The sequence below is a fragment of the Mustela erminea genome, chromosome 17 (assembly GCF_009829155.1).
Source record: "Mustela erminea isolate mMusErm1 chromosome 17, mMusErm1.Pri, whole genome shotgun sequence".
In the NCBI taxonomy this organism is placed as follows: Eukaryota; Metazoa; Chordata; class Mammalia; order Carnivora; family Mustelidae; genus Mustela; species Mustela erminea.
The window spans coordinates 5,231,496-5,250,983 of NC_045630.1; the positions used below are offsets into that span (position 1 = coordinate 5,231,496).

The following is a 19,488-nucleotide window of genomic DNA, read 5'->3' on the forward strand; positions in this document are numbered from 1 at the left end:
ATGTGGGGCTCCCAGCTCAGCAGGGAGTCTGCTTCTCCCACTCTCTCTGCTGCTTCCCCTGCTTGTGCACACTCTGTCAAACAAACAAATAAAATCTTAAAAAAGAAATCAAAATAATCAAACTGAGTACTGTGATTAGTTCTATAGCTATATGGATTTTTGACAGCTTCATTCTATATCCAGGCACATTATTACAAAATTCCTTAAACTTTACCTAAAAGTGCTGGGGAGGAAGGGTGTGACTAGAAGACAGAAGCAATGGATTTAACTGCAAAATATTTCCTGCTAGAGATTACAGCTCTAATAAGTGAGTAAAAACATGCATAATAACTTAAAGTACTTTTTAAAATCCTGCATAGAGTAATACAATGTGAACCAAAAGCAGTAAAAAAGAAAATATCAACCTTGTCATTCTTTAGATATGATTAGGAAAAGAGACCTAGTTCGGTGGGTGGGGGGGGGGGGTCACTTAATTTGCAGCTAGTGGTCATTCAGCATAAATCAGGAGTTTGATCTACACTTACTACCTTTGTTTTTTCACAGAAATTAGTCATAAACAAAGTGCTCATGGTTCAGGCTCAATTATTTAAGAGAAGAAATACAAGGAAATTAAATAACTTCTTTTTAACTATGACTTCTATAATTTGGTTAAACCCAATAATTTATTTCATTATGACATTTCAAAATCCCTAATTCTATTCTCCTGAGCATGTGAAGCTGTTAGGAGGGAGGAAGGCAGAAGAACCAGAGGAAATGGACAAGTTCAAACTCTTGTCTGCACCGCTCCCTCCAGCCAGGCAAATCAGCAGTAGATCCCAGCATGCGCGGGTCGTCCTATCTGTTCCCAGAGAAGCCCAGGAGAGCTCCGGGTTACTTCCCCACAAGGGCCACCTCCTAGCAGGTATAATAGGGAAGCACAGAAGCTACTGGTCCAGAGGATAAGAGAAAGGAAAATGTTTTATCTTATTTTTAACTTTATTATTTTTAAATTTTAATTTTTTAAGTAAACTCTACCCCGACACTGGGCCCTAAGATCAAGGAGTCACCAGCTTTGCAGACTGAGCTAGCCAGGAACCCCAACAAATCAACTGTTCTAATGAGCAAGTCTACAGTGCAATTCTTTAAATGCATTTTAAAAGGCCGATTTACAAATTTTGGAAGGCCTAATACTCTCAAGAAAGATTCACTGCCCATTTCAATGTAGTTGGCTCAAATGGGGCAAACTTTGGGTACTAATTCTAAGACCTCAAACTTGCACAAACAGCAGCGTGAAGAACAGGCCCAAAATAGCAGCACTCAGGCCAAGTCACCAAGCTGAGGCTCAAAACCTAATCTGATTGTTTTCAACCGCCCGCAGAAACGTACTCACAGCTGGTCAGTCAGCAGTTTTCTGACTGGTGATGGTGAGGTAATCTGGCACAAGGGTCCTCTCTACCCCCCAAAGGAAAATGACGTAGTCCAGAGGATAAGACAACCTGCCTCTACCCCGAAGGAAAAGTGAGCTCGCCTGGAACAATCCTTCTCTTTCGGGAATAACTTTCTTGCTCCATCCTCCTTCCCAATAAAAACCTTCCATTTTTGTACAACTCCTGAGAGTTCCCCTCTACTTGCTACATGGGATGCAATCTAATTCATGAATCCTTTAATACAGCTAATTAGACTTCTGAATTTCCTTGGCTGAATTTTATTCCGTAACAGCAGTAAATACCTCTCCTGGTGTTCAAACAATGGCATCTCCCATGCTCTCTCAAGAGAGAGCACAACAAAACTGAGTTCAGACTGAGTTCTCAGTATGGCTTGATCTTCTGAAATCTCAATGAGTAGGAACATATTGAATGAACCTGAATAAGGATACCCCCCCCATAAAAGCATTACAAGCCCCCCCACCCCGCAAGGGCTTTATTTACTATCTTGGCATTCTGCAGAATTAACAAAACTCACTAAAAAGAGCATTGATTCTTGATGAATATGTACGAGAACACAGAAAACAAACACAAATCAAACATACCTAACCCTAGCAAAGAGTCTACACTGTTCACTCTGACATTCTGCAGGCAATCCTTTATTACAGCAAACACGTTCTGGAAAAGGCCAGGAGGCAAACATTTACGTCTTTCCGAGCCAGTCTCTTCACAATTGCTCACCTGTGTCCCTGCCGCACGCGTGGTGCAGCCAAACACACTACACAGCGGACACTAAGCGTGAGGGTATGCTTGTGTCCCAGTGAGACTTTATGGATCCACAAATGTCCATTTCATATAATTTTCAAGTGTCATGAAGTATTATGCTTTTTATATCTGTCCACTTAAAAATGCAAAAAATGTAAAACTCATTCTTAGCCTGAGGACCATTTTATGCCATCCCTATGTTATTTTTAACAATATTTACAGAAAAAAAAATTTATGAATGTCTATAAAAATATTTCTCTTGATATTTCTTTAATTTTTTTTTCTCCATTCCCAGTTTCAAGCCTTCCACAGTAACTTTCTAAAGTCCTATTTCGGGGCGCCTGGGTGGCTCAGTGGATTAAGCCGCTGCCTTCGGCTCATGTCATGATCTCAGGGTCCTGGGATCGAGTCCCGCATCGGGCTCTCTGCTCAGCGGGGAGCCTGCTTCCCTCTCTCTCTCTCTGCCTGTCTCTCTGTCTACTGTGATCTCTCTCTGTCAAATAAATAAAAATAAAATCTTTAAAAAAATAATAATAAAGTCCGATTTCATCAGATTCCTTCCCTCCTCGCACATCCCCCTCCCCAGGGTACAGCTTGCCAGTCCCTTGGATGTTTTTAAATCAAAATCTACCCATGGCGGGGGGGTGGGGGGGTGGGGGGAGTCACTCGTTGCAATTTTTTATAAATCCTACTTCCTTGAACTCCCGTAGAGCTCCAAATCTTTTCATGCTCAATCTTTCAATAAATATAGATTTAGCCAATCTTATCATGCCCCGTCTCTTTCAGCCATCATTTAAGTCTGGTTCTATACAGTGAGAGCCCTGTGAGGTTGTGGCAATCAGGCTGCATTCTTGAGAAGGCAGGTTTTAGTCACAAATACACTTAATGTTTAAAATCTCGCCTGTAACTGTTCAGATGGCATCTCAAGAAAAAAGATGATCTACTGCTTTAAAATGCTCTGTCTCCACTTCCCTGGTTAAGTAGCCTTCTCTATTTTTTAATTATTTAACTTTATTATTTTTCCAGTTACTATTATTATTGTTATCATTACGAAGGCAATGTTTCATAATATGTTAAAAACTTGCATCTCTTTAAATTTAAAGCCACAAAGTCCTAAAATGTTACTTTAATAACTGAAACATTATAAGTACACATCAAAGTATAATATTTGAAATAAAATCAATACTAATTTGGAAAGGTACAATCATAAACTGGAAAGTGTCAAGAAATCATCAATTTCGTAAGTGTCTTTCTATGTGGAAAGTGTGTAAATGTGCAATCCCTGGTGCAGGGGATCTCTCAGATTAGCATAAATAGTCAGGCATTCGTGAAAAGCCATGTGCTAGGGCAGAATTGTGTTTGTGAAAGGTGATGGGCAGGAGATGAAGCATTCAGTAAAGAATGAGATTTCGCTCTCCACCTCTCCCCATTCATAAATAACAAGTGTTTAAATGCACCTATATTGAAACGGTTCCCAGTGAATTCAGCATAACAGTAACAGCAAAAATGCCACAGTTCAGCAATCTGTGTTTGACTGTGAAGTGATTTCTCCTAAAGACAGATGCCACCCCAAGGAACAAAAGCAGAAAAACAATCCATCCTATGACCAGAGGCAACAGCAAGAAAAGATTAGAACTGCAAGTCTCTCTCCCTCTGGCCTCTGAGGCTCCCTGGCTCCATCTTTAGAGCGTCCTGCACAGACAACAGAAATGGTAATTTCCTACACAGCACAAAGCAAGAAGCTCTTTGCCTTTTATTCTGCTGTCAACTACATAAACCAAAGGATTTCTTGCAAACTACTGTACCCCCTCCCCCAAAACAAAAAACCAAGGGATACAGTTCCTGAAAAGCAACATTCAGGGTCCACTGAAGGTCAAAACATTTCCTCAAGTAGTTAACACGTTTAATTTTTGTTTTGTTTTGTTTTACTTCAAGTGCTCTAGCGAGGTTTTAGTATTAAAAAAAAAAAAAAAAATCCTCAGTACCAAGAAAAGGGAGAAGGGCTATTGTACTATATATTTTTATTTGAATGCCTGTGGAAAAAGAAACAAATACTAAAAATTTCCTCATAGAATTTTCAAATTTCAAATAAAATGGCACTACAGTTCCCACAAATTCCTACAAAGGAATTATTTAATTTTTTTTTTACTCCACTGAATGACTTCTATAATCCTAAAAAGGCAACACCCTTACCGTATGTTGTCACAAGCAGCACACCATAAGTTCAACATCAAATAAAACACAGTCAGAAGCTCTAACCTTGCTCTTCCCTAGATGGCAATTTTTAATTCAAAAATACAAAAAAAGGAAATATCATTCTTTCTTTCCCCATCGACATTCTCTCTCTCCCAAATCTTTTGGACAGCCCCCAAACCCTACCACACAGCACTTACTATCCAATTTCTTTGAAGAATAAAAATAAATCAAACCATATTCTAAAATTCTAATCATCTGATACGCCATCTTCACAGTGAATTAAGGCCATTCCTAAAGACTTGCTAACCTGATCATGTTTTTCTCAATGATTAACAGTATGTAAATATATAGAACCTCACACTTCTTGTAAAAGCAAATAACCTTTGCCAGCAACATTAAACAACTTGACCATAAGCAGGCTAAATTTCAAGTACGTAAAACATGAAATAATTTTCCGTGAAATTTTAAGTTTCTTCTACATAGGTTATCCCTTTTGTTATTTCCCATTTAAAGCTTTTTAAAAAATCATTTCTCTGCTCCATCCCAGTGAAAAGTACTGCGAAGACAACACACCCACAGTGAAGCCATCTACGTGACACCAGAGCAAACACCCAATAAGCAGGCGCAGACTGGCAGGAGTTTCTCATGAGGACAAGAACTGTTCTCAGCAATTAAATTTATTCCCATTTGTGTGTTTTGTTACATAGACAAAGAAAGCAAAAACTAACTCACCAACCTATAGGGAGCATAAATCAAAGTTATTATTTTAAAAATACAGGGTATTCAAAGGCCCAGAGCAGAAGAATAAAAGCAGGAAAATCTTTGGTTCCTTCCACCTGCCCTGGATTCTTGGGTTGCAGCTTCTCTATCAGCTAATTTTCTCTCAGTGTGGGGTTTTACTTGGTGTGCATTGCTCTCCACGGCCATTTCTACCCCTGTAGTTTTTTAAAGGAGATAAAGCAACTGTATAAGAATGCCTAACGACATCAAAGCCCGCAAGCTTCACTGGCTGTGTGTGGCATAGGAGGAAGAGGAGGAAGACGTGAGGTAATGAGGATCTACTGTATTTACCTTATGTGCAGGGCATGTGGGCAACAATAGAAACCATGCAGGGGGCACGTTTGGTCAAAAAAGAACATGGCAGCCTAATGGGAGGCCTTTGTTCTTCAAAAGGGTCTCCTTTCCCCCTTTTGTGTTTCACCTAATTCATGGCATCTGAGCTGCTCTTGAACTTGACAGACGGAGAGAAAGAGAGGGAGAAGAGCGGGGGAGTCGAACACACAAAGGGAAGCGAAAGGGGGGACTTCAAAAGGAATTCATTTGTAAAAATTAGTTCTCTTGCCAGTTTTGATGAAGTTTGGGAACTTTAAAGGAGTTAGAGAATATCACTCAGGGTTGGAATAAATTTAATTTTCCCAGAGACTGTAACAAGAAATAACATAGATAAATAAGGAACAAAATGAATTATGTCCTTAGAACCTGTTACAATTTTTTTCTGCTACACCACAGCTCTTAAAATAACAGTAATAAAACTGTTGATTCTCAACAATTACAAGACAGCATTCTACAAGCAGAACCAGTAATTAAATAATTTTCCAGTTTAGGGGAATTTTACTTGAGTGGTAAACAGCACCAAAAACTCTGCAAAACCACCAGCGCCCCCTGCAGGATACACACAGATGAGCATTCCGCAACATTTCAAAGCCTAATATTTAAAAAGAAAAAAAAAAGTCACATTAATCTTTGACACTTTGACACTTTTTTTGAGAGAGAGAGAAAGAGAGAGAGAGAGAACAAGAGCGGGGAACAGCAGAGGGCGAGAAAGAAGCAGGCTCCCCGCTGAGCAGAGACCCAGACCCAGGTCTCCATTCCAGGGTGCCTGGATCATAACCCAAGCTGAAGGCAGACGCTTAACCAACTGAGCCACCCAGGTGCCCTGACACTTCCAATTTAAAGTCAAGAACTAAAAAAAATTAGGGGCACTTGGGTGGCTCAGTCGTTAAGCATCTGCTTTCAGCTCAGGTCATGTATCCCAGGGTGCTGGGATGGAGCCCCATATCAGGCTCCCTGCTCAGAGGGGAGTCTACTTCTCCCTCTCCCACTGCCCCTGCTTGTGTTCCCTCTCAGAGACTGTGTCTCTGTCAAATAAATAAATAGAATCTTTAAAAAAAAAACTAAACTAAAAAGAATTTTAAAAATCAGTGAAAAATTTCAGATGGAGATAAAGCCCTAGGAACCTTTGGCCAATTTTAGGTATCCATGAATATAAATACAGGACTCAAAGATCCTTAGCTATGTTATGTATTAATACAAAAGGTTGCTTCAAAACAATAAAAGATCACAGCTTTAAAATTGATTTATTTTTGCAGTGCCTGGGTGGCTCTGTCAGTTAAGCCTCCGCCTTCGGATCGGCTTGGGTCATGATTCCGAAGTGCCAGCTGGGCAGGCTCCCTGCTCGGGGCGGAGTCTGCTTCTTCCTCTGCCCCTCACCCCACTCGTGCCCTCTCTCTCAAATAAATAAGTAAAAATAAACTACCTTTAGAAACAATTATTTCTTTATGGTCATATTTCAATTTCATCTTACAAAAAAATTACTACACAACATCATTACTCATTAAAGTACCTTCAGAAAGTACTGGATATTTCCAAATCCACCCTCAGAAGAAAATGTGGTACCAATAAGGAGATTTTTTAAAGACTTTCCTACGAGTTTTGAAAGCATCTGTTAAAAACGAAGGCTCGCATAAACAGACAGATAACCTTGTCAAGGGAACTACTTTGCAGACGTAGCTTTCAACCGGACTTAAGGACGCGAGCATGCACGTGTCAGTCATGTGTATTTGTTTAAAAGTTAAGACCCACTGTTCTGATCAGAGCCTGCGTGAACAAGAAGCTATGTTAGATGCGGCTGTAACAGAGTAACTGTAGGTTTGGCTCCGACAGAAAGTGAAGTTTTAATCCCATTGTTCTGGACCAGATAACTCTGTGGGGGGAGGAGGGCTAATGTGCGCATGGTGGGGCGTTTTAGCAACATTCCCGGCCTCCAACGACTATTGCCATCAGCACCACCCCACAAGTTATGAGGCCCAAAAAAATGTCTCTGCACATTGTCAAATGCTCCCCAGAAGGCAAAATCATCCCTCACTGGAGAACCACTACCCTAGGCTAACTAAAACAACTACTGCATGCTAATTTTACTTCTGCTAATTTTACTGTCTCACACATTCAATTTTATAAAAGTAACAAATATGTTAAGCACTCGAAATATTTATCAAATTCTTAATAACCTGCACACCACATTCTACAGTCACCAGTGAATAAGATGGCACCAGTAGGCACAGACTTTAAAAAAAAGAAAAAAGACTCATCTGGTTACTAACATATCACCAGCTAACAATACGTTTCATGTGGTTTAACGGAAAGAACACTGAAGTTGTTAAGTGAACTAGGAACTGTAAACTATCCAAGTATAGATGTTGAACCCAATATATATCCAAAATGTATCCTAAATCCATCATTTCTCTGCAACTTTCACAACCTTCATTTCCGCCAACATCATGACTCATCCAAAGAGCCTTCTCAGTTTCTACTCAGCTTTTACTTTAGACCCTTCCAACCCCTTCTCATCCACCCACCCACCCACCCATTCAACTAATATTTACTGAACGTCTGCTATATGCCAGGCATTCTATGCACTGAGAATACACTGGTGCACGAAATTTTCTTACAGAATACTTTACCTACGGAAACTTAAATTCTAATGTAACATATGTGGGAAGGCAGTAGGAGGCAGAAAGAGCAGGCAGGGAACGATGGGCAGGAGTGGAGACTGGTGTTACGCAGCGTGGCCAGGGACAGACTCACCAGTTGTATGAAGACCTGAAGAAGGTCAGGAAGTGAAGCATGTGCATATGGGGAAAGTATCTGAGACAAAGAGAAGAGCAAGTACAAAGACCCTGAGGTGGCAGCATGCCTCTGCCTTCTACTGTGCATTAAATGGGAAACCATGAGGAGATTTGGAGCAGAGAACTGTGCTCTTAACACTTTAAAGGAAAACACCACGGGACTATGTCAAGTATAGGCTGTAGGGCTGTAAGGGCGGAAGCAGAGACCAGTTAATTTACATGACATTAGACCAGAGTGGGGTAGTGAAGATAAGAAATGGTCAGATTTTAAGATATATTATTAATCGTAAATTAATGTTTTTTAAAACATAAATGGTTGTGCTCAACTCAAAAGCCCTTCAGCTGCCACTTTCTTCCCACTGCACTTTATATAAAATGAAAAATCCTTAATATGACCTACACAGCTCTGTAAGATCTGGTCTCTGCCTAACTTTTCTAGCGTCATCTGAATTCTCAGTAACCAAAACACCTTCTGGCCACACTGACCTTTCTTTCAGGTTCTCTACTACCCCAAATTCTTTTCCATGGGGTAGGGCTTCGTGCATACGGTTCTCTCAGCCTGAAAAGCACTTCTCACTCGTGGCCTGGCTCCCATGATCACCGCAGCGCTCACATTTCAATTCGCAGCTTGGAAAATTCACTTCCACAAAGAGACCTTCCCCAACGTGTCACTGTGAATTTGCTTTGCCCCCTTCCCCCATTATATTCTCCCCAAGTACCCCAAAGGACTCTTCCTTGATAGGGCCGCTCACCCTGGTTAGTAATTACAACACTGGTTTAATTATAATTCATGGTTAATGTGTGTCTCTCAAGACTGCGGGATATCAGGAGCGGAGACTACGTCTGTGTCACTTACCATCACAACCGCAAGGTGTGACACAACGTCTCATACCTAGCAAGTACAAAAAATAATTTTTTTTTTTTTTAAAGATTTTATTTATTTATTTGACAGAGAGAAATCACAAGTAGATGGAGAGGCAGGCAGAGAGAGAGAGAGAGGGAAGCAGGCTCTCCGCTGAGCAGAGAGCCCGATGCGGGACTCGATCCCAGGACTCTGAGATCATGACCTGAGCCGAAGGCAGCGGCTTAACCCACTGAGCCACCCAGGCACCCCAAAAAATAATTTTTGAACAAACGATAATGCTTTCATCACAGCTCTGCCAGACATAATCTAGTCTCTTAAGTTCTCAGGGCCTCAACATACTTTTCCCCCTTTTTAATCTTATGACTATAAGAAAGTCCTAGAAAACAGAGTAAATGAGACAAACAGGACACCACAGAAGTTTTCGGAACAGTTTTCCTGAAGCAGTCAGGGAGTGGGAGAGAAATGACGGAGGGCCTTGATTGTTGGGTTATTAACTTCAGACTTCATTCAGTGGCCAAAGGAAGGGGTACTGAAGGCTTTTTGAGCTTTACAATGCTACAAGCAGAACAGTGTATTTGGGAAATTAAGCTCTCTGTAGTGTATAACTAACTGAAGAAGAATCCGAATGCAAAATAGAATCCAAACGCAACAAGTACTTCTGCTCTTTCTGCCATCTTGGAGCCTGTGGAGGCCTACTGGGAACAGGGCTTCTAAAATGACAATTACTTCTGAAAGGCTATGGTCCAAGGCCATTTCTGCTGGTGGTAAGTGGGGTCTCCAGAACAAGAGAGAACACACAGCTCTTCCTAAAATTTACGGTGTTCACGCTCGAGATGAAACTGAACTCTACCTAGGCAAGAGATGAGCTTATATGTACAAAGCAAAGCATGACACGGTACCTGTTGGTGGCAGGTACCAGAATAATCTGGGGAAAAGTAACTCATGCTCATGGAAACAGGGGCGCGGTCCCTGCCGAATTCCAAAGCAATCTCCCTCCTAAAGCCATTGGCCACAGAGTCCATGTGATGCTACAACCCTCAAGGATTTAAACTTACTAGAAAGTAAAAAAAGGTGTAGATTTGTTCTCTTGTATTTTTGTTAAAACAAAACAAATGCAACAATGACTTCTGACAGTGGGGAAGCCCCCAAAGAAATGCCAGTCATATAAAAAAATTTTTAAATTAGAATCCAACAGGTAAATAGGGCCTCAACTACTTTTAAAAGGTAGTTGAACGTAAGAACGCAAATATATACTTTCTTACACAATAATTAATGAAGATATTTAGCATTATTTAATGACCAAATTAAGCTTATGTTTGTTTTAATTATATTTTATACAGAAAACAAAAAGGAACCAACAACGAAAAACACTTGGATTTTCCTGTTCATTCATCACCTACGATGTAACCAGATTAATCTTCCAAAGCATGGCTCATATCATATTACTCAGAAAACTTCAGTGGCTCCCCACCGTCTACTGAATTAAGTCCAAACAAACACCTTGGCCTGATATTTAAGACTCTATACAAACTGACCCTAACTTACTTGCTTTTACTTCCCTATATTCTAGCCAAACTGAACTACTTTTGCTCCAACACAGCCAGCTTCTTCTGTCTCTACTAGACCTTGGTTCATACTGTTCCATCTTTCTAAACACAATCCCACCCTCCGTGCCAAGTTCACCTGTCAAAATCCTACCTTCCTATTTCAGGGCCCAGGTCACACGCTACCTCCCTCAGTCTCACTCCAAACCCCCGCAGGTACAAAACAACTTCTCCTTCTATAGATACTCACAGCCCCAGTGCTTTGTAACTTACTCCATGCTTATGTTGAATGACTTTCTCTCTCCTTATACGTTTGATCTTCCTGATTAAATCATCAAAAATTTCTAGTCCTTTTTGTGAAAGGAAGATGGGTACTTACGTACACAAAATTAACAACTGTATTTACAGTTTGTAAACTGTTCTAATAGCCTATTCCTTTGGAGGGCAGGAACTGTTTATGATTCATGTTTTGTTTCTTGCAATTCTTTGAACAAAGTGTCTGTTTAAAAATCTTTGTGTAATAAGACTCAAAAATTTTAAGTTGAAAATAAATACACCCCTTCTCACTCCAGTCTTGTTCACGGAGTCGCATTTAAAGAAAGAACAGGGGCGCCTGGGCGGCTCAGTCAGTTGAGCATCCAACTCTTGATTTCAGCTCAGGTCATGATCTTAGGGTCATGAAATCGAGCTCTGTGCTGGGCTCCATGCTCAGCTTGGGATTCTCTCTCTCTCCCTCTTCCTCCGGCCCTCCCCCACTCCCTCTCTAAACACACACACACACACACAATTATTAAGCACCTGCACTGTATTTAGCTACTGTGCTAAGAGGCAGTATAGACGATTAATAAGAACTATAAAATACCACCCCTGTCCTAAGAAGCTTATCACTATATTGCTAGGAACATAAGACAATTTCCACAGCACTCAGAAAAGTAATAAAATTGTTATCAAACAATTAAATTCTAAACTATGAATTTCAAAAGAGCTGGCATAGATGACAAGTGCCATGGAAGTGTGGAACGGAGCGACCGCAGCTGGCTAGCCGGGACGAAGAATGCTTCTGAAAGGCACAGCTAGACAGGCAAGAAGAGGCAAGATTATCCAAAACAATGTGTTCCCTCAGGTTGCTCCAACAGTCATATCCTCCCTACATCTTGGTTTAAAAAACAATGACCTATAAATGTACATGCTCACTGGCCCCATTCACTTTACACAGAAGTCCTCTACTAGCCCTCAGATGTAAAATCCAGAAATCTGAAAACACAGCATTTTCCAAAATACAAAAAAAATCATTTTCTACATTTTCCTCAGGAAAAAAGGGAAATCTCAAAGATGACCATTTAGGAAGCCAAATTAAATTTTAAAAACAAACTAAATAAATCTTTATGGCCCCAGCCTGACTCAGTCTAATAATTACCACCTTAAGCATCAGTAATTGAACAAATTTTGTTCGAGATTAGAAGAGTCACTTTTAACTCATTCAATGAGAAAAAGCAGAGGGCGTGGTGGTTTGAAGTTGAGACCTGTGGGCCAGCTGGCCTGGGTTCATAATCCCAACTAATCAGGCCTCCTCTGTGCCTCAGTTTACTCATCTCTAAAAGGAGAACAAAAACCAGCTCACTCCTAGTATGGTCATGAGACAAATGAACAAATGCATCGAAGCATCAGTAACATGTACAGTAATCTAGCACAGAGCGAGCAACCAAAAGACCGATTATTATTATTCAAAGGAATGAAGGACACTAACTCAGGATGACCTAGGCACTAACACACTGTAACAGCACCCCCCCCACCCCCGCTTACCCACGGAGGATACTTTCCACCACCTCCACCGGATGCTGAAACCTCAAATAATACAGAATCCCAACATACACTGTTTTCTCTTTACATACATACATACCTAACTATGATAAAGTTTCATTTAAAAATTATGTACAGTAACAGATTAACAATAACTAATAATGAAACAAAACAACTGTAACAACATGTCACAATCAAAGTTGTAGGAATGGACTCTCTCGAGTATCTCACTGTACCGCACTCACACATCGCACTGATGATGTGGGGAGAAATGCCCACGGGATGGGACCCTCCGGAGTAGGGGGTGGCACAGGCGCTGCGGGAGAGCATCAGGCCACTCCTGACCTCTGCCCAGTCGGAATGTCGATGTGCATGTCGATGTGCACATCGACGCGCCTCCGGAACACAGCTGACTACGCGGAGCTGCGACCACGCGGAGCTGCGACCACGCGGAGCTGCGACCACGCAAAGCCAAACCACAGATACAGGGGGATGACGGTAGTAAACAGAAAGTACCAGCTTCAAAAGTAAAAACTAGGCATTTCTACTGTGTCGGGGCCCAGGGTAGGCTGCCCCAAAATGGGCCCCTTTGGCATAAAGATTATTTCGAGTTAAAAGTAGTAAGGACCCAGCAGACGCAGGCAAGGCCCTCTGCCTCCCCCAACAGCCTTGATTTACACTGGAAAGTAGAGCCTGCAAGGGCACTGAAGTATTAAGGAGGAACTGCATTATCTGCATGATAGAACAATCTTGTTTTGCTAAACATATCCATTCACCTTTCTGCTGAGTCTTCTCCCTTTCCTGTGCTCAGGCCCCTCCCTTTTCCCTTAGCTCCTAGAAGCTTCCTGTTGCCGGTCTTCAGAATTTCATGTCTTGTGGATTCCCTGTACGTACGGACATCTATTAAATTTAATTTTCTCCTTTACTTTGTCTCATGTCGATTTGATTCTAAGTCCAGTTGGAAGGACCCAGAGGGAGGTCTTCCTCCCTGACACATATGAAATTCACATTATATGAAATTCACATTAAAGGAAATGCAGAACCTGTGTACACATAGAAACTCAATGTATGACAGAGCTGACATTGCATAAAAGCAGAGGAAAGGGAAAAATTTTTCAACCAATCACACTGGAAGAACTGTAAGTCCATGAAAATGTCCTGACCTCACACCATACACAAAAATAAATTCCAAGTTGATTTATGACCAAAAAGTAAAAAAGTAAACTTTATAACTTCAAGTAAATACAAGGCATAAAAAGTATAAACCATGAAAGAAAAGGCTGTAGATCCAACAGTATTAAAATTAAAAACTTGTTACTCAAGGTCCATTTAAGAAATGCAAAGACGGGGGAAGTCAGTTAAGCTTCTGACTCGTTTTCTACGCAGGTCATGATCTCGGGGTCCTGGGACTGAGCCCCACTTCTGGCTCTGCACAGAGTCTGCTTGGCCTTCTCCCTCTCTCTCTCTCTCTCAAATAATTAAATAAAATCTTTAAAAAAAAATGCAAAGACAAACCACAGACTGGGAAAGGATGTTATAACACATAATACCAACAAAGGATTGGAATCCAAAAAATTGCTATGAATCAATGGAAGACAAAACAGTCCAATTAAAAATGGGTAAGATATATTAACTGTCAATTCACAGAAGAGACACAATGACCAATAAGCATATGAAAAGGTGCTTATCTCATTAATAAGAAAGGAAATACAAACTAAACCCGCTATGAGACACAATTTCACAGCCACTGGGGCTGGCAAAAATGAAAACTCCTCAGCAAAGATGTGGGAGCAGCGGGAACTACGCCACTGCTAGGGCTGCAAACTGATCCAGTCACTCGGTAATACTTAACCAAGCTAACAGCAGGCATCCCCCACAACACACAACAATCTCCCTTCCGGTTTACGTGTGTACGTACACATGTGCACATGCATACTTTCTCACCCGTGCACGTGCACGCACATACACACACACACACACACACACACACACCCCTTAACAAAACTCTTGCAGCACATGTACCCAAGGACACGCACAGCAGCACTGCGTGTAAGCGCCAAGACCTGAGAACATCAGAAATGTGCATTAATAAAAGAATGTGCCAGTTCCTAGCCTCAGCCTCCAGGCCAGGCACACTTCCTCTTGCTTTCCTATAACCCCGCTCAACTGCCTGGAGAGCAACACTGGGCCAGCCTTCCGTAGGATAAAACATGTGAAGCAGAAACCACCTCATCCTGACCCGCCCAAACCGGAGCCAACTCCAGCACCTGGCCGGACTCCGGGAGCAAGCCCAGCCCTGATGCGCGAGTCACGTGGCTGACCACAGTCTCATGAGCCATGAACCAGTGGTTGCTATTTTAAGTCAGTTACGTCTGGGGGCTTGTCACAAAGTGACAGATAACAGATACACAAATGGATTAAAGCAATACATATTAATGTGAATAAACTGGACAAATAATACTACATGTAAAAAACTGCAGAAAAATCTATGTTATCATACATACATATGTTTTAAAAGCATTGGGTAGAGTTGTTCGACATACGCATGAAGAATGATGGTTATCTGCAGGTTTGGAGAAAGGAAATGCCACTGGGGAGAGGCACACAGGGGCTTCAAGCTCCCCAGAGAGACCCTCCCTAAAATCTCAAACCTCCCCATACACCCTGTTCCATATTCCCTTCTCGGCTTTATTTTTCTACTAAGCACTTACCATCAGTTAATTCCATAAAAGCAAAGATTTGTACTGTGTTTGTAGCTCCCAGAATAATGACTGGAGCCTTCTAATTTAAGGCTTCCAGGTAATGATAATCTCCACCCCTGACAGAGAATTGCGGCCTTGAACAGTTAGTGCCATGGCCGCAGCTAAGGACAGGAGCGGGCGACCTACAGGCTGCAGCCAAATCTGCCCTCTTACCTGTTTCATGTGGTCCGTCCGCAGGCTAAGAAGAGTCTTTACAGAAGAACATTTCAATTGATTTGATAACAGAGGACACTAATTTTGAACCCCAATTAAGTGAAATGTTACCCGCCTCCCCCCCAACAATTCTATTATCCTCATTAACAGACCTGAATCAAAGATGCCTGGGCGGCTTAGGTCATGATCCCAGGATCCTGGGATGGAGTCCCATGTCGTGCTCCCTGCTCAGTGGGGATCCTGCTTCTTCCTCTGCCTGCTGCCCCCCCTGCTTGTGCTGATAGTTAAATAAATAAAATCTTTTTTTAAAAAATAGACATATCACAAAAATTTTTACTCAATTATTGTATTTTGAATTTCAGTAACTAGAAATACATGGAAAATGTTTTTTTCTCTTATTATAGAAGTATCTCCATTTAAAAAAAGTATCTATATCATATTCTTGAAATGCCTCAAAGCTTAAAATATTTACCATCTGGCCCTTTACAGAAAAGGTTTGCCAGCCTCTAATTAAGAGCAACAGCCATGGTGAATGCTGTGGAAATTTAGGCAGGTTCTTAAACTCCCCATGCTTTAGTTTCCTTATCTGTTATCTATCTAAAAGAGTTGTTAGAAATAATAATAGGGGCGCCTGGGTGGCTCAGTGGGTTAAGCCGCTGCCTTCGGCTCAGGTCATGATCTCAGAGTCCTGGGATCGAGCCCCGCATCGGGCTCTCTGCTCAGCAGGGAGCCTGCTTCCTCCTCTCTCTCTGCCTGCCTCTGCCTGCTTGTGATCTCCGTCTGTCAAATAAATAAATAAAATCTTTAAAAAAAAAAAAAAAGAAAAGAAATAATAATAGAAGTAAAATATATAGAACAAACCAGACCACTAGGAAAGGCTCAATAAATACAGGATATTATTATTAGTGACGAAAACACAAAAACAAAACAAACAAAGAAAACACAATTATACAATGATTTGCAACGTACGGTAAGTGCTATCAAGGAAATAAAGGACAGAGACAGGTAACAGCCAGGACACCAAAAAGTGCCTAAGGATCACATTCAGAAAAGGAATAAATACGAAAGAAATATAATGGGGAGGAGTTGCTGATTCTTGTCCCTAAAGTCACAGCCCTCAAGAGATGGAGACATACCCAAGCCATGAGAAATAGCAAAAAATGAGGTACATTTGAGGCACCTAAGTAGCTCAGTTGGTCAAGCGTCTGCTTTCGGCTCAGGTCATGATCCCCAAATTCCAGGATCAAGCCCTGCACTGGGCTCCTGGCTTAATGGGGAGTCTGCTTCTCCCTCTAACCCTCTCTGCTCTCGTGCTTGCTCGCTCTCTCTTTCTCTCTCTCTCTCAAAAAAGAAAATAAAATCTTTTTCAAAATGAGGTGCATTCCTTCTGTGGTCACTTCTGGAGTTAACAACACACCTGCAGGCAGCAGAGCTACTGATTAAGAGTGGAGCATGAGAATCAACGTGCCCGTGTTCAAACCTCAGGTCCGGTATTGATAGCTCAGCTCTGAAACCTTGGGCAAGGTACTTAACCTAAATTTCAGGACTTCTCTTCTGTAAAACGATGGTTAAAAACACCATCTGCATCCCAAGACTCCTGCGCGCAGAGAGGGTAACACAGCTCGGCCCAGTGAGCAACGCACGAGGGTATCATTAGGACCAGTCACCGGAGTCTCGTCTCAACGGATCCCTTAGTATTTCCTAGAAAGCCAATCATCTGTAGTCTGCATTTTCCAATTTCTCCAATACTCTTCTGCCTCAGACAGTCCTTAATAAAGCTTTTGTTTTATTTCTCAGCCAATTTCTTCAGATTTGTAGCTACTATATATATATTCTTAGCCCTATATATTTCTAACATTTCCAACTAAAAATCGATATTGGGGCTCAAAAGAAAGATATTTTTCTAGGGGAAAGAGTTATAGTAACTGACATTGGACCAAACTGCCATCTACTTCTCATCATTTGGACACAGGTGTATATAATGTTACTGTAGTGCTCTTCCTCGTTTTTATTTTCCATAGAACAAATAAAATAGAGCCAATGCCTCAAAAGAGGTTGTTTTTAAGTTATCTTTCTCATGCGCATATGAGCATTTGCTGGTTTTTCTGTTTAAATCAAAGAAAAAGTAGTGCCAGTGTCAGATTTTAAAGTGAGAGACCATTTGATGCCCAAAATGAGACATGATCTCCAGCACTACCTATTCCTGTACAAAACAATAAATGGCTCCCTGCAGGATACAGTCTCCAGCTCACCTACCCAACTTAATAACAATCTTATCACCAGAAGTACCCTGAGCACTAGATAGCATCAGGAAGTGGCTCTGTTATAAATTTAGGAACAAAATTAAAGGTCCTAGGGAGACATTTTCCACAAGCACATCCAGACAGTGAAAAGGCACTGCCACATTCAAACAGGATTTTACTGCTTTATAAGTATCTCTCTCCCTGAAGCGACTCAAAATTATGACTGCCTCAAAATAAAGATTTGTGTAGCTGTAACCAGTGTACCCAGACCCTAATACATCAATAGATATGCACTGAGGCGCTTCGGAGCAGGAAAGTCATTGTACTGCTGTATCCCAAAGAGCTTGTCCAATACTATCACTAAAAGGGGTGGGGGTTGGGGGGAGACACATCTCTCCCTTTATCCACAGGCAGCTCATCAAAAGACAATCACTTTTTTTTTTTTAAACTCTCCTGTTAGCCTACGTAAGATAATGTGGTATAAAAACCGCTGAGCTGGACGTCCAAGATCTGAATTCTAGTCTCGCTATTACTTGTCAGATGACTGATCTCTAACAAGTCACTTAATTTCAGTTGTTTCCTGCTTAGGAACTCAAAGTTATTTGGTGTGAACATGCTCACCAAGTCTTCAGCTAGAACTCCTGTTATTTCCAACATTTATTCTCCTGTCTCAACAACAACAAATCACTACCATTTCTCTATCACTTCAGGATCCTATCAATTTCAATGCACAGGAAATCCATCATGGACAGATAAGTTAAAAAAGGGGGCAGGGGTGGCCCAAGTGACTGGAATAGCCAGAAGGAGACCAGACGACCCACCCTCAAGCAGCGTCTTCAAGGCCCTATTCCTCCGTCTCCGTCTCCCTCTCTCCCTCCCTCCGGCTCAACTTGTCTCTCTTCTTACTCCGACCTCACTCTTGGGCGCCATGCGGTACCAGCTGACTGCAGCCGCCCGTGTCCTTCGTGGGCCCAGGTTTAGGCTCAGCAAGGACAGTTCCTCCCATTCTGCTCCAGCAACAACGGAAGCTGCCTTCACTTGAGAAGCTGCTGCCCGGTCACTCGATCACTCACCTGAGGGAACACAACGTAAATGCCAGAGCGGAGTCGGCGCCACACATCGGGCAGGAGCTGGGAGCGGGAAGGAGTGCGACGCTTCACACCAAACAGATGTTCTTTACACCTTCTCCTACCCAAGGTAAATCCCTCCACTGAGGCCCCGCGGCCATTTCGCTCCTCCATCAGCTACATCCCCAGCCCACTATCTTCTTCCAAAACTTCATGAGCCTTTAAACCTTCCCTTCCATTCCTGCCCACTACTCACACTCTCCATCTATGGGAGAAATCACCGTCTTCTCCTAATCTCCGGAATCCAGTCAGTCACAAATTCTCCAAGGCTCCACCTCCTCAGCTTCTTCTTCAGTCTTCTTCCCCCCCAGCTGCTCGCACCCCCCTCCCTGCGTGCAGGCCTCCCTCCCACCACTCCCGACCAGGTGTTGAGACTGTCTCCGACCCATCGCCCACCTCCGGTCTCCACCACCCCAAAATCCATGTTCCATACTGTCACCTGTATCCCTCCAAAGTTCAAGTCCAATCTTATTCTTCCTTCTTTATATTTTGGGTTTTTTCTTTTTTTAAAATACTTTTTTTTTAAATATTTTATTTATTTATTTGTTTGACAGAGAGAGATCACAAGTAGGCAGAGAGGCAGGCAGAGAGAGAGAGAGAGGAAGAAGCAGACTCCCCGCCGAGCAGAGAGCCCGATGCGGGACCCGATCCCAGGACCCTGAGATCATGACCTGAGCCGAAGGCAGCGGCTTAACCCACTGAGCCACCCAGGCGCCCTTTAAAAT

The 19,488-nt window shown here is 42.0% G+C and overlaps 1 protein-coding gene and 1 pseudogene across 9 annotated transcripts in view; one reads left to right on the forward strand and one right to left on the reverse strand.

Moving 5' to 3' along the window:
- POU2F1 (POU class 2 homeobox 1) overlaps window positions 1–19,488 on the reverse strand; it is a 187,189-nt gene that overhangs the window by 129,232 nt on the left and 38,469 nt on the right. The gene's annotated exons all lie outside the window — the stretch shown is intronic.
- LOC116576675 lies at window positions 9,850–10,226 on the forward strand (annotated as a pseudogene).